Source organism: Eleutherodactylus coqui, chromosome 9, assembly GCF_035609145.1.
Source record: "Eleutherodactylus coqui strain aEleCoq1 chromosome 9, aEleCoq1.hap1, whole genome shotgun sequence".
NCBI classification, from domain to species: Eukaryota; Metazoa; Chordata; class Amphibia; order Anura; family Eleutherodactylidae; genus Eleutherodactylus; species Eleutherodactylus coqui.
The window spans coordinates 39224530-39240643 of record NC_089845.1 but is presented as its reverse complement, the minus strand read 5'-3'; positions in this window follow the sequence as shown (position 1 = coordinate 39240643).

The following is a 16114-nucleotide window of genomic DNA, read 5'->3' as shown; positions in this document are numbered from 1 at the left end:
GAGTTGCTTGTTTTAGAATTCATTTTTATATTTGCAGATCTGGTATAATAAAAGCAACAGAAGAGTCCGAGTGAGATACGGTGAAGATTCCAGGATCCGGTAACATTCCTTCTACTAGTGTTCTTTAGCTCTGCCTTTTTCTCCAGGTCTCTCCTTCTTATATAGGTAATCTGCTCTACACGGTTCTGACTCGTTTTATCATCTCGTTTAATCTTTTCTGCCAGGTTCTTAGCCAATCAGATGGAAGAGAAACTCCCGTTTCGGTGGCAGATCTACCCCTGGGCCCTAGGAAACACCTGGATGGAGAACACAGACCTACTCTTCCAGCACCGGGGCCAGCTGCTCCGCCGGATGGAATTTAGAGCTTGGGTGGACCGAACCACTTGTGATCTGGTTAGTAGAAATCATATAAAATACTCCGGTCTTTGATGAAGAGTCTGTGGTGCTAATGGTATTCATACACTGTTTAATTCTAGGTCATGGCAGAAGCCCCTTCCCATTGGGCATGGACAAGAGAGCGGCAGCCAGATCACAGCTTGGCTATTCCGATATTCAGGATGGACGAGGAAGACTTCATCATCAGCGACACTCGGTTCAAGCATCCAGATTGCTGCCTCTGCAAGACCCTCCGCCGGTATCCATCACTAAGGAAATTCTGCCAAGCAGAAGAGGATCCCGACAAAGGCTGTGACTAATGAAGACCGGTATCATTCTTATAGTCACACACATGCACACAGACACCGTACCACACACCGTACAGCGATAAACACATTCAATAACCATCATTATACAACGTAGATAGTCACATGCAGACACCGTAGATAGTCACATGCAGACACCGTAGATAGTCACACACCTTCACCTTGCACACATGTTAAACTTTCACTATAATATCAGTGTAAGCTTGCATGCCACGCGAATGAGCTGTATTAAAGTATGAGCTGAGAAAGTATGATACAGTTCCATCATGGCAGTTCAACAGGGTAGGCGACAGGTAGGCCACAAACTCTGCCTTAATGCTTTACACTTAAAAGCTATTGCTAATGTTGTCACTTCTGTCCTCATTCTTGCTCTCAGTTTCAGAACTTCTTTCAAGTGCCAACCTCTGGGGCACTCTATTCACATTAGCCCCTCTCTCCTGTCCTCACCTATGCACAGCTCACATGCACTCTTTACCTTCTTGCTTAGCCTCAAACCCCCTAGTGCCACTAACAAAAATAACAGTCATCCTCATAAATCTTCTAATCATCTGCTAACCCTAACTATTCTGCTGTTACTAGCTGCTGGGGATATCTCTCCCAATCCTGGCCCACCCTCCACTGCTCCTAGCTATTACCCCCTACCGGGCTCACTAATAAAATCCCCAAGCCCAACTGCTAGCCCATGCATACCCTCCCCTGACTCCTTTAAATGTGCACTCTGGAACTGCCAGTCAGCATGTAATAAACTCCCCACTATCCACGACTTTTTTACTGCTTAATCTCTAAACCTGCTAGCTCTCACAGAAACGTGGATACAGCAGTCTGACACGGCCTCCCCTGCTGCACTGTCCTACAATGGCCTGCAGTTCTCCCATACCCTGAGACCAGATGACAGACGTGGCGGAGGAGTAGGTGCTCTTCTCTCCCCGAAATGCACCTACCAGGTCATCCCCCCTGTACCCTCACTCACTTTTCCATCATTTGAGGTACATACGCTACGGCTTTTCCGCCCGCTTTCCATGCGAGTAGCAGTTATCTATCGCCCCCCAGGTGCTCCTCGCCTGTTTTTGGACCACTTTGCTGCCTGGCTCCCCCACTTCCTATCCTGTGAAATTCCAACCCTCATCTTAGGTGATTTTAACATCCCCACTAATGACCCTATCTCCCCATCTGCCTCTCAGCTTCTTTCGCTCACCTCCTCCCTTGGTCTCTCTCAACTCACAGCCTCTCCCACTCACAGGAATGGCAACACTCTTGATCTGGTCTTCCTCCGTCTCTGCTCTGCTGCCAACTTCACTAACTCCCCTCTCCCGCTCTCGGATCATAACCTCCTCTCTTTCTCTGTCACGCTCCCTAACATCTCTCCAGACCCACCTACCTACAGTACCTACAGGAACCTTAAGGCCATTCACACCCAGAACTTTGCTGAATCCTTACAGTCCTCTCTGTCCCCCATCTCTCTCCTCACCTGCCCCAACCTGGCTGCCGCTCACTACAACACCGCTCTCAAACATGCCCTGGATGAAGCGGCGCCCCCCAGGACCCGAGGCATCCAATGTAGACCACGGCAACCCTGGCTCACGCCTCATATGCGCTTCATCCAGCGGTGCTCTAGAAGTGCTGAACGGCTGTGGAGGAAATCGCAAATGTCCGCAGACTTCTTCCACTACAAATTCATGCTCAGAACCTACAACCTTGCCTTCCACCATGCCAAACAAGTCTATTTCACCTCTCTAGTCTCCTCACTATCCCACAACCCTAAACGGCTCTTTGATACTTTTCACTCCCTTCTCAGCCCCAAACCACAGCCCCCGGTGACGTATCTCAGTGCCGAAGAGCTGGCTGCTTACTTCAAAAAGGAAATTGATGACATCCGTCAGGAAATAACTTCCTAACCCCAGACTAGCCCTGACCCTAGTCTTGTCAGCACTGCATTTAGCTCCTGCTCACTGTCTGTACTCAGACCAGCGACAGAGGAAGAAGTCTCCAAATTGCTCTTCTCTGCTCGCCCCACCACCTGCGCTAGCGACCCCCTCCCCTCACACCTCCTCCGTTCCTTCTCCCCAGTGGTCATCTCCCACCTCACCACTATATTCAATCTCTCTCTGACCTCTGGCATCTTTCCCTCTTCTTTCAAACACGCCATCATATCCCCACTGCTAAAGAAGCCGACTCTGGACGCGACTGATGCTGCCAACTACCGACCCATCTCAAACCTCCCCTTCATCTCCAAACTACTAGAACGGCTGGTTTACTCCCGCCTTGTAAGCTACCTATCAGAGCACTCTCTCCTAGACCCCCTACAGTCTGGCTTTCGACCTCAACACTCGACAGAAACTGCCCTTACAAGGGTATCCAATGACCTACTGACAGCCAAATCGAGGGGCGATCACTCCCTACTGATCCTCCTCGACCTCTCTGCAGCATTTGACACTGTTGACCACAAACTCCTCCTCAGTATGCTACGCTTCATTGGCCTAAAGGACACTGCCCTCTCCTGGTTCTCTTCCTACCTATCTGACCACTCTTTCAGTGTCTCCTTTGCTGGCTCTACCTCCCATCCTCTTCCCCTTGCTGTTGGGGTCCCCCAGGGCTCTGTCCTCGGCCCCCTTCCTTTCTCTATCTACACAGCCCCTATTGGACAAACCATCAGGAGATTTGGCCTCCAATACCACCTGTATGCTGATGACACCCAGCTATACACCTCTTCCCGTGACATCTCTGCACCTTTACTCCAAAACATCACTAACTGTCTGTCCGCTGTCTCTAACACCATGTCCTCTCTCTACCTAAAACTAAACCTCTCTAAAACTGACCTGCTGGTATTTCCACCCTCCACTAACCGACCTCCTCCTGACATCTCCATCTCAGTGTGTGGCGCTACCATAACTCCTCGACAACATGCCCGCTGCCTTGGAGTCATATTTGATTCTGATCTCTCTTTTACCCCCTACATCCAATCTCTGGCCTGAACATGTCAGCTGCACCTCAAGAACATCGCAAGAATCCGCTCTTTTCTCACTGTGGACACGCTAAAAACGCTTACTGTTGCCCTCATCCACTCCCGGCTCGATTATTGCAACTCGTTGCTGATCGGTCTCCCCTGCTCCAGACTCTACCCTCTCCAATCCATCCTGAATGCGGCAGCCAGGCTCATCTTCCTGTCCAGCCGCTACTCGGACGCCTCTGCCCTGTGCCGCTCACTGCACTGGCTGCCCGTTAAATACAGAATTCAATTTAAACTCGCTACCTTCATCCACAAAGCCCTCCACAGTGCAGCGCCCCCCTATATCGCCTCCCTCATCTCAATCCATCAACCAGCCCGGGCTCTCCGCTCTGCTAACGAAACCAGAGTGAGCGCCCCTTTAATTCGAACTTCTGGAACGCACTACCAAAGGCTACCCGAGCAATCCAGGACTCGCAGAACTTCAGGCGTGCTCTAAAAACACACCTCTTCAGGGAGGCATACCGAATTCCCTAAACAAACCCCTCTGTACTCCGCCTGATAACATGCTCCCTGACCTACTGACTGCAATCCCTGCTAGCCATCATAAACCGCTCCTGCAGTCATACTGTTTCTGCTGTCACACGGCTAAATGTCTGACCATTGTCTATGTGTATATCACCCCTCACTCTCCACCTCGCCATACAGTGCACATCTCCAGCCACTTTACCTTCTGTATCACCCCATTACTTGTAGTATGTAAGCTCGTTGGAGCAGGACCCGCACCCCTATTGTTTCCATCAATTGATTACTTTGTAACCGTGGTTCTGTACTTTTGTCTTTCTGTATCCCCTATCTATGTAAGCGCTGCGGAATATGTTGGCGCTATACAAATAAAGTTTATTATTATTATTATTACCTCCCTTAGTATGCCCGGAGGAAGGGCAGTACAGCAGCCATGGTTTCCCTGCAGGTTTCCCCCACGGGGGTTTTTTCCTGTCCTGCGTGTTGCTGTACCCTCTTCGTGAGTGATGGGAGGTAACAACCAAACACGCATAATAAAAATAAATGTTATATTATTTATCTTACTATACTTGGTCTGAGTCATTTTTTTCTATTTGTGTGTGTGATTCTGTGAGTTGATGTTGCACACTCAGGAACCATCTTTTTACCTACTTGACAGCATACAAAAACCCTGAATGATGGACCAAAGATGTCAAATTTTGATTAATCGGTCCATAAGACCTTCTTCCACTCTTCAGTAGTCCACTGGAGGTGCTGCTAGACCCAGGCAATTCTTTTTTTCTATTTTGCAATCTTAGTAGTGGCTTCTTACTGATCCTCTACTGCCAGAGCTGGAGATAAAAGTTGGTTCCAACACTGGTTATATAGAATCAGAGGGTTTGAAAGTAATCTACAGAAGTTGAGACACCTGTTGGAATAGTTTGCATCCAATTTCAAACCATGTACTTTGCTTTCTGTGCTGCAGAGCAACTGTTCTTGATGTAGTACCTGAACAATCATAAATTCACTCTATTGTTGTGTTTTAGGTTAAAATTTCATATTATTATTATGTTTTTAACTTGCTTTTAACCCCTTCCCGCCCAATGACGTAAGGGTACGTCATGGCAGGCTGGTACTTCGCGCAAAATGACGTACCCTTACGTCATCGGGATAGTGCGAGATCATGACTGACCTCGCGCTATCCCGCAGCGGGAGCCAGCGTCCCGTGGCAACAGCGGGGGGGCATTGGAGAGGCGCCCCCCGCTGTTAACCCCTTCCCTGCCGCGATCTAAGTAGATCGCGGCTGGGAAAGAGTTCACAGAGGGAGCGCTCTCCCTCTGTGTCTCCGGCCGTCTCTTGCGATGTAGTGCCAATGCCTATGATCGCTGTATAAGCGATAAGGCATGGCAGGGCAGTAGCTCTGCCATGCCTTATCACAGCGATCATAAGTGCAGTGATGTAAGTCCCTCAGAGGGACTCAAATAGTGTAAAAAAAAAAGAAAAGAAAAATGTAAAAAAAAAATGTAAAAAAAACCCTTTTCGTGCTTTTTTTAACATTAGCATACAAAAAATTAAAACCCCACATATTTGGTATTAACACGTCCATAACACCGTGTACAAAAAGTTGAACATGCTTTTTATTTTGTACGGCAAAAAGTGTAAAAAAAACGCTAAAAAACAGAGGCAAAATGCTAATTTTTAGCATTTTGCCTCCCAAAAAATGCAATAAAAGTGATCAAAAAAGCCGTACCTTCCCCAAAATGGTACCAATAACAACTACAGCTCGTCTCGCAAAAAGTAAGCCCTTATAGAGCTCCGTCCATGGAAAAATAAAAAAGTTACAGGACTTAGAATGCAGCTATAGAGAAAAAAAAAAGATTTCCAAAAAAAAGGGTCTTTATTGCAGAAATGTGTAAAAACCTAAAAAAAAGTAAGAATTTTGGTATCGTTGTAACCGTACTGACGCGCAGATAAAATTTAGTGTGTCATTTATGCTGCATGATTAACGCTGTAAAAAAAAATCTATTGCAGAATTGATGCGTTTTCTCTCCGTTGTCATTAAAAAAATAATAAAAGTTTTACGATATAGTCTAAGTACCCTAAAGTGGCACCGATAAAAACTACAGCTCGCCACGCAAAAAACAAGCCCTTATAAGGCCGCAACTACAGGAAAAAAAAAGTTATGGCTTTTGAAAAATGGAGATGGAAAAATACCAAAAATCGCTTGGTCCTCAACGCCAAAATAGGCCATGTCATTAAGGGGTTAAACCATTTCACTGCGTTTGCTGGACTTGAACTGTATTAATGTAAAAAACAGCTGGAATATTTGAGTTGTTCTGAAGCGTTTGACCTGTAGTGTATCTACAGGAGCATTGCTTGATTGTACCAATACTATAACCTGTATTTAGTTAATTTATCATATGCAAGTCCCTATACTTCCAGGATCGTAGCCTGATTATATACAGTAGATGATGTATCAATCATCTTACTGACTGAACATGCCGATCCCAGCAGCAGACTAAGGAACTCTGCAAACTATACATTACTGCTGATCAAAGGCAATAACCCAGCTAGTCCCCGTCCATGACACGTTCTGCAGGATCTGGTGTCTACAGGGGATTGGAGCTATGTGCACGCACCCACACATTGACGGGATCTATGAAGCCTCACATGTAACATGTCACATACAGCTAATCAATCAGAATCTGTTCCAACAATCCAGCCAATGACACGGATATCAAAGTGATTGATGTCCCTTTTATCCAATGATAATGGTTCCCATCGGAATTCAAACACCCATCGGTAAAGCCTACGTCATTGACAAATATGACAGCCAATGACCTGTCCACACCGGCACGTAAGTATGAAGAGACGGGTGTATCCACTTCAATGCAAGAAGAGCACATGCACCTCTTAGCGACAAACTGTGGGGGGCATGCGCCTCCATCAATAAGCACATCATCTAGTGTGCAAACGCAGTAGGTCAATACTAGAGCTTAACGCCTCACCGATCGATCTGTTGCCTGCTACCCACGAATGCGCAGTCAGGTCAAGTATAGACTAAGTACTAGATAATACATCTAACGGACATGGCTTGGTGCTCAGGCGCGATAGATAAGTGTTGAAGCTTAGTAGCACAAGTAGTACCTGAGAGGCATACATAATATAGATCAGTCCATTACCCAGACTATGCACAGGCACAGTATACCCAGGGCTGAGAATGGGGCCAGACACTTAATCTGATGTATCTCACCAAGTGCTGCCCGTGCCCCGTAGTCGTTTCTGGAGCTCAAAAATGTCACCGGAGAAGTCCTTCACTGTAAATATAATACATTATCTGGGAAGAACTTTGGAAGGAACTTCACTATAAGGACTCTTCACATGAGCGTATGTGCAAATACGTCTGTGAGAAGGAGCCATAACTATAATAAGTTATCTTGGAAGAATTTTGGCAAGACCAAAATATGATAAAAGGTGAGCGATTGGCCAACTGCAAGGCAGATAAGTACTATATCACAGATATTAAACTGGATATGGTCACACCTTATAACCTGTGTTGTATGTTTCATAAAAAATTACATTTTCTGTGTTCAGCTGCTTCACAATAAAAGAAAGCCTATCAGAAGTGCTGATTTACGTTGCTGAATCACATCTATCATGTATATGAAGGCCGAGAGAGTAAAGCCTCATTAAGACCGACTGGACTTTTGCTATTTACTCAGAAAATCCATTTTGCCTCTTCTTGCAATGATTTAGTGTTCAGGTCCTTCTTACATGGATGGATCTAGTCTAATCTGAATGATACGCCAAAGTCTCAAAGAACCAATATCTTTACTCTGGATGGCATTATCTTCCTAACTCCACAGGGCATAGGTTTATGTCCTGGCTGCGGGGTACTTAACGTAACAGGGCGTAAACTTATGTACTATGGATGGCGAGGAATTAGAAGCTAAGCCCGTGAATTACCACAATGGGAGCCGGCTCTTACCAATAGCTGGCCTGCCGCTGAAACAGCAGGGGTACATAAGAACAGCGCCTCCCCCTGTTAACCTTCTACATGTCGTGATCTATGTAAATCTCAGAATGTAAAGGGTTCACGGAGGGCACTCCCTCTGTAACGTCATCAGACCCCTGCAATGTAAGCACGGAGGGCTGATGGGTTGCCATGGTGACAGGACACCAGACATAGGCGTCCCGGCTTGCCATTGCCAATGATCGCTATTGCAAGTGATAAGGCGTTGCAGTAGAGAAGTCCTGCAATGCTTTATCATAGCGATCATAGCTGCTTTGGTTCAGCTCCCCTACAGGAACATAAATAGTGTAAAAAAAATAATAAAATATATATATATAGTGTAAAAAAAAACTTTAAAAAAATAAACCTTTTTGGTCATTTTCCCTATTTGTATATAAAAAAATTAAAAATGTAAGAAAAATCCCACATATTTGGTATCATCGTGTCCATAATGACCTCTACTAAAAATTGAACACACTATTTATCCTGCAAAGCAAAAACATAAAAAACCTGGAGGCAAAATGTTTATTTTCTTCATTTTACCTCACAAAAAACGCAATAAAAGTGATCAAAAAAGCTGTATGTATCTCAAAATGGTACAAGTAAAAACTACAGCTGTCACGCAAAACACAAGCCCTCAGAGAGCTTCGTCCATGGAAAGATAAAAACGTTATGGGACTTTGAATGCAGCGATGTAAAAATAATTATACTTTAAAAAAAAAAAAAAAAAGATTTTTATTGTGCAAAAATGGAAAAACTAAAAGAAATTATAATATTTTCGGTATTGTTGTAATCGTACCGAACCGCAGAAAAAAATGTATCGTGTGACTTATGCTGCATGATTAACGCAGTAAAAAAATTAAAACAATGACCGAATTGATGTGTTTTCTCTCCCTGCTCTCAAAAAAAATAGAATAAAAATTTTTAGAATGTATTATATGCACCCAAAAATGGTACCAATAAAGACTATAGTTTGCTGTGCAGAACAAGCCCTCATACGGCCATGTCAACGGAAAAATAAAAAAGTATGGCTTTTGAAATGTGGGGATGAAACCCCCCCAAAAAAATCATTGCATCCTTCTGGACAAAATAGGCCGTGTCCTTAAGGGGTTAATATGCCTGGCCTCTGGGGTATCAGCTCCCCTACTAATTGAGCTTAGATGTTTTGAAATTCTTTTGCCAGACTCCTAGATGGTCTTTGCCCATGTATAGTTTTGGGATGTACATTTAGCTCCATATAAGACTCTGGTGCTTCTGAAATTCAAGAACTGTCCAATGTGATAAGTGTTGTTGTCACATTGATGAGTAAAGTCCGGGGATTTACAACAAATGAAGAGAAGGATCAGTCGATCACAAGACATCCAAGTAGGACTTATATGAGGAGCAGAAGTCTTAGAGATGTGTTAGTACATAGTTATCATGGCAGCTCTGAATGTGGAGGCCCAGACTGCTGGAGCCAAAGCATGGGATCCCTTCCCTGTGGTAGCTGTTCCTTCTGTTAATACCTAATGTATTCTGTCCTACAATGTATGTGGGCACGGCCATCAGAAGGTCAGCAGAAGATCAAACCATCTCAGCTCAATTAGAATGGAAGTTGATACCCCAAAGGCCGCCCTAGTCATATCATCCAGGGAGGAAATGTTGGCTCTCTGTGATATTGGGGTATCTGTCAGATGAGCCCAGATCCATGTAACGGGGTCCTGACTACAAAGTTATGGCAAGAAGAGGCAAAATGGTTCATCCGGTTAGATAGCAAAAGTCCAATAGGTGTTTATGAGGACTTTACTATACATATAAATGATGGATGTGATTCAGCAATGTAAATAAATGTATCAACACCCCTTTCTTTTATCATGAAGCCCCCAGAGATACAGAAGGTGTCATTCTTTATGTAATAAACCACACAGATGATAAATTCTGATTGTATCCAGGTTAGTAGCTGTGACCTAGTACTTACCTGCCCTGCAGTTGCTCAGTAGCCGTCCTTTTATCACGGTCCGGCCTCGCCAGAATCCTTCCCAGATAATGTATTATATGTATAGTGAAGGATTTGTAGCCCCAGAATAGACTATGATGCGCGTTCAGCACTTGATGAGACATGAGATAACGGTTCCTTCACACCAGTGTATTTGCGCAGGATGTTTCTCAAGTCATTTTTACGCACACAATACACAATGAACAGAATGCATTGATATCATCGGGATTGTTCCTAGGAGTGTATTTTTCAGGCGATGTTCAGGCGCACGAGCGATGGTGACAGAGTTCGCTCATTCGAACAGTTTATATAGGCAGAGACATCTTTTAGAGTTTGTTCTTAAAGGGGTTGTCTCACGCCGAAACGTTTTTTTTTTCCCCCATAGGCCCCCGTTCGGCGCAGGACAACCCCAAAGGATGTGTTAAAAAAAAAAAATTTCATTACTTACCCGAATCCCCGCTCTGCGACGTCTTCCTTCTTCCCTCTTCTTCCTTCACCAAGATGGCCGCCGGGATCTTCACCCACGATGCACCGCGGGTCTTCTCCCATGGTGCACCATGGGCTCTGTGCGGTCCATTGCCGATTCCAGCCTCCTGATTGGCTGGAATCGGCACACGTGACGGGACGGAGCTACGATGACGACGCGGGACCAGCTCTCCCGCACGAGCGGCCCCATTCACCAGGGAGAAGACCGGACTGCGCAAGCGCGTCTAAAAACGCCAGAAGACAGCGAATTTAGATGGAGCCATGGCGACGGGGACGCTAGCAACGGAGCAGGTAAGTGAATAACTTCTGTATGGGTCATATTTAATGCACGATGTACATTACAAAGTGCATTAATATGGCCATACAGAAGTGCTGAACCCCACTTGCTGCCACGAGACAACCCCTTTAAGTCGCTCACATTCCCTGCACAGTGAATGTGATCGACTAAACGGTCACTGCACATGCAACGGCGCGTAAACAGGCGAGCAACGAAGTTTACTCCTGCATAAAATCAATGATGAATGAAAAGTGAATGAATTCTTGTTCGTCGTTGAATCATTGGCCGTGTTTACACTCAACGATCAACATTCGATCCAACAATTTTTTTGAACGCTGATTGGTCCGTGTAAAAGGACCCTTACTGTTATGATTTGCTACGTCCCTTACTCTGCAGCTGGGACCTGCATGTGCAATAAGCAGGATAACCAGTTGCCCCGGACTCTTTTTCGTCCACGTCTGCTCTGCTATTCAGGACCTTCTAACATGTAACTATGATGTCATGGAAGCTCCTGAAGCAGCCCTACTAGTTAAACTTTTGTTGTAATTTGTGCAAAACTACAAAATGCAAGAATTGCATGCGCCATGGAGGCTTTAGTTCCCTTTTGTATTAGCTCTAGCTTGGATACAAGATGTTATACGGATGGGCATGGAGGCTCTAGTACCCTGTTGTATTGCCTCTAGCTTAGATGCAAGATGTGATACAGGTGAGCATGGAGGCTCTAGTACCCTGTTGTACCACCTCTAGCTTGGATACAAGATGTTATACGGATGGGCATGGAGGCTCTAGTACCCTGTTGTACCGCCTCTAGCTTGGAAACAAGATGTTATACGGATGGGCATGGAGGCTCTAGTACCCTGTTGTACAGCCTCTAGCTTAGATACAAGATGTGATACAGGCGGGCATGGAGGCTCTAGTACCCTGTTGTACTGCCTCTAGCTTGGATCCAAGATGTGATATGGAGGGCATTGAGGCTCTAGTACCTGTTGTACTGCCTGTAGCTTAGATACAAGTTGTGATACAGGCGGGCATAGAGGCTCTAGTACCCTGTTGTACCCCCTTTAGCTTAGATGCAAGATGTGATACAGGCAGGCATGGAGGCTCTAGTACCCTGTTGTACCGCCTCTAGCTTGGATGCAAGATGTGATACGAGGGACATGGAGGCTCTAGTACCCTGTTGGGCCCCTCTAGCTTGGATACAAGATGTGATACGATGAGCATGGATGCTCTAATACCCTGTTGTACTTCCTCTAGCTTGGATACAAGATGTGATACTGGCAGGCATGGAGGCTCTAGTATCCTGTTGTACCGCCTCTAGCTTGGATACAAGATGTGATACAGGCAGACATGGAGGCTCTAGTAGCATGTTGTACTGCCTCTAGCTTGAATACAGTATGTGATATGGGCAGCATTGGAGGTTCTAGTACCCTGTGGTACTGCCTCTAGCTTGGATACAAGATGTGATATGGGTGGGCATGGGGGCTCTAGTATCCTGTTATACTGCCTCTAGCTTGGATACAAGATGTGATACGGGTAGGCATGGAGGCTCTAGTACCCTGTTGTACTGCCTCTAGCTTGGATCCAAGATGTGATACGGGTGGGCATGGAGGCTCTAGTACCCTGTTGTACCACCTCTAGCTTGGATACAAGATGTGATCTGGGTGGGCATGGAGGCTCTAGTACCCTGTTGTACCACCTCTAGCTTGGATACAAGATGTGATCTGGGTGGGCATGGAGGCTCTAGTACCCTGTTGTACTGCCTCTGGCTTGGATACCAGATGTGACACAGGCGGGCATGGGGGCTCTAGTACCCTGTTGTACCAGCTCTAGTTTCAATACAGTACGTGATATGGGCAGCATTGGAGGTTCTAGTACCCTGTTGTACTGCCTGTAGCTTGGATACAAGATGTGATACAGGGGGCATGGAGGCTCTAGTACCCTGTTGTACTGCCTCTAGCTTTGATTCAAGATGTGATACGGCAGGCATGGAGGCTGCAGTACCCTGTTGTACCAGCTCTAGCTTGGATACAAGATGTGATATGGGTAGGCATGGAGTCTCTAGTGCCCTAATGTACCGCCTCTAGCTTGGATGCAAGATGTGACACGGGCAGGCATGGACGCTCTAGTACCCTGTTGTACTAGCTCTAGCTTGGATACAAGATGTGATACGGGTAGGCATGGAGTCTCTAGTACCCTAATGTACCGCCTCTAGCTTGGATGCAAGATGTGACACGGGTGGGCATGGACGCTCTAGTACCCTGTTGTACTGCCTCTAGCTTGAATACAAGATGTGATAGGGGCAGAATTGGAGGCATACAGGTTCGGTATAGTATCCTCCACATATAGCTTCACATTTGCTGTTACTGAGCCTCTAGATCGTGCAAATTCATAGGCTGTGGAAGTTGGTGCCCCAGATGGTGGCATATATGTTCTATTGGTGATAAATCTGACGATAAGCAGTGTGACAATGTTGTGGGGACATTCCTGTGACACCCTTGCACCCTTGTGTGTGTGCGGCCAAGCAATATCCTGCTGGAAAATATACAGGAAATGTATAACTTATACCAGCTATACATATATAGTTATATACAGGAGATATGAGTTCTCTGTAGTCCTATCTTTCAGCCTGCTCTCACATTACATCTCCCATTGTTTCCATTGGGGCTGGCCACTATAGGGTTCATACTTACAACTTAGGCCGGCTGTCCACGGGCTATGCGGAGCTTCGCCATGGGAGCCACCGCCGAATCTCCGCCGGTCAGCCCCAGAGGCGTAACTTGAAGCTCCTGGGCCCCAATACAAAACCTGCAACAGGGCCCCCACCTATAATGCTTTATTCATAGTACTGGGCTCCCTATATGGAGAAGAGAGGCCTTATGGGCCCCCTAAGGCTCCTGGGCCCGGGTGCAACCGCACCCTTTATAGTTACGCCCCTGGTCAGCCCTATCTAATAGATACGCTGACCGCAGAGAATAGGGGCAATTCGCAGCATGCTGCAAATTGCCCTCCACGAGCGGAGAATTGCAATGATTCTCCGCTCGTGGACAGGTGCTGGCGCTTTCCATAGCAATGCTATGGGGAGCGTTGGCTGGCGTGATTCGCCGGCGGTTTACCGCCGGCGAATAAACTGCCGTGGATAGGGGGCCTTAGTCCCTAAGCCAAGTGAGCTCACAAGCCCTTTTGCCACACTAATTTCAACTGCCCTATCAATTTTTTAATAGCAACTTGTTTCCACTCTTACATCCTCTGCGGTGCTCGCCATGCAGCAGTGTGATATCTTCATTCATCATCTTTTGTCTGATCCTCCTACTCAGATGCGGGAGTCAAGCAGACAGAAGAGGACTAATGAAAATATCACATAGGGTGTGCACTAACAAGGATGCAAGGGGGGAAACAAGTCGCTATTTAAACATTGACGGGGCAGTCAGGAAGCTGTATATGAGAGAGTTGGAGACAGGTAAATCGCTTATGTACATTACATTTTGGACACATTCTTCATGCACTTATAGGCTCATATACATAGGCAGCACTAAGGGATGCCAAGGGAAAGGATTGAGAAAGAATCATCATGGACAGCTAAACTGAGTGTTGGCTGTTAGAGAGAGGGAGAGAGAGAGAGAGAGTGAAATAAGTCGTCCGGGAGAGTGACATTACAGATAATGAGTACTGTATGTACCATGTTTCCCCCGATTAGCCTCCCTGCCTCACCACTGGGAGAAGTTGCCCTAAAGTCAATCCTCCATTGTCAGAACTGTTGTTTGTTATCCCTGTTTACTGGCCATTCCTGGTTTGGTCTATTTAAAGTACAGCCCTGTGTGTGGACTATTTTTTGCACCATTGTTGGAGTTCACCGCAGCGGATGGAATGGTGGCGTCACCCATGACAAATATCGAAGTTCGTCTACAAAAGCTTATTCAGGTAACCGCACCAACAGCGTTGCCTGGAGGGGCCTGTCAGGGCCTTGACCAAGGGTTACACCCGTCCCTCGAGGGAGGAGATACTAGTGACACCATGACATCCCTAACAGCTACCCCGCCATGCAGCTGTGCGCCCTGCACCTCGGTCACTGCAATAGCTCTTCTTCCGGAGTCTGGCAGGAACTGGCTGTTTTATCTCATTTCCTTCCCTTATCAGGTGTTCTCTCTCATCTTTTTGCAGACATCAGAATGCCTATTTAGCACCCTTTGCAGGCCATTCTGATACTGCAGTTCCACAACTACTATTTTTTGCAACCTTGGTTTAGATTTTTAAGGTACCTTCAAAATCTTGCCAACAGATTGGATACTTTTAGTAGCTTGTCTCTGTTCCAGCTAATATATGAGGGTTCTGGATGAGGGACCACCTCTGTTAACTCGAATTCTCAAAAATGTTTTTTTACACAAATCAATTTGGAACGTGACGTTCCTCCTAATACTCATTAGCCTGGCAATCGCGTCATGTAAAGCCAACAAGGATCAGAGAAGACCGTGTGAACGCTTCTTCTTCGTCTGATTGCTCAGTTTCAGCAAGTATATAAATACTTCCTGATCTGCGGTACATCTCCCCGTGTGAACTACAGCTGGCCTATGCAGATGAACCAATGCAATTGCAATAACTTGTCCCCATAAGCCGTAATAGAAAATGAAAGGAGTGCTGAACGCCATGCATATTGATTGGTGCCTATTACATTAGGTGAAGAATTCAGCTTTTCTAAAAGGACCATAATAGTGGCCAAACGTAACTGCATGTATTGTTCCAATTGCCAAGTCCAAGTGCAGCCTGGCAATTAGCAGTGATCTGCAGGCAGTCACCACGGATCATTTTTATTGTGTATGGGCACACTAACAGAGTTTTGGAAAATTGGCTTGTGGATATATTTTACTTTCCAATGATCTGCCAGTCATTATACACTGGTATATTTGGGTATTCTTATTACAAGGTCCAAAACGACAATTCATTAAAACCACATCAGATGGGCACATTCTCACAGTGTAAAAGCACCTGCCTGTCCAAGATAGCGCCGGGTGCTCTTACGCCGGCCAGGAACCATCTTCCTGGTTAGAATACGGCGGAGACTGCATAGACTCCTATGGGAGCCTATGACAGCTGCCGGAGAAGGGAGGTGGGAGGGAGTTTAGCAGCGTGACATTAGCAGCTGCTAACATGTGAATAAGCCCTCATGTTTCTTGCTGGCTTCTTTAGATATTCAATGCAAAATAATCAGAGCAGTCAAAAA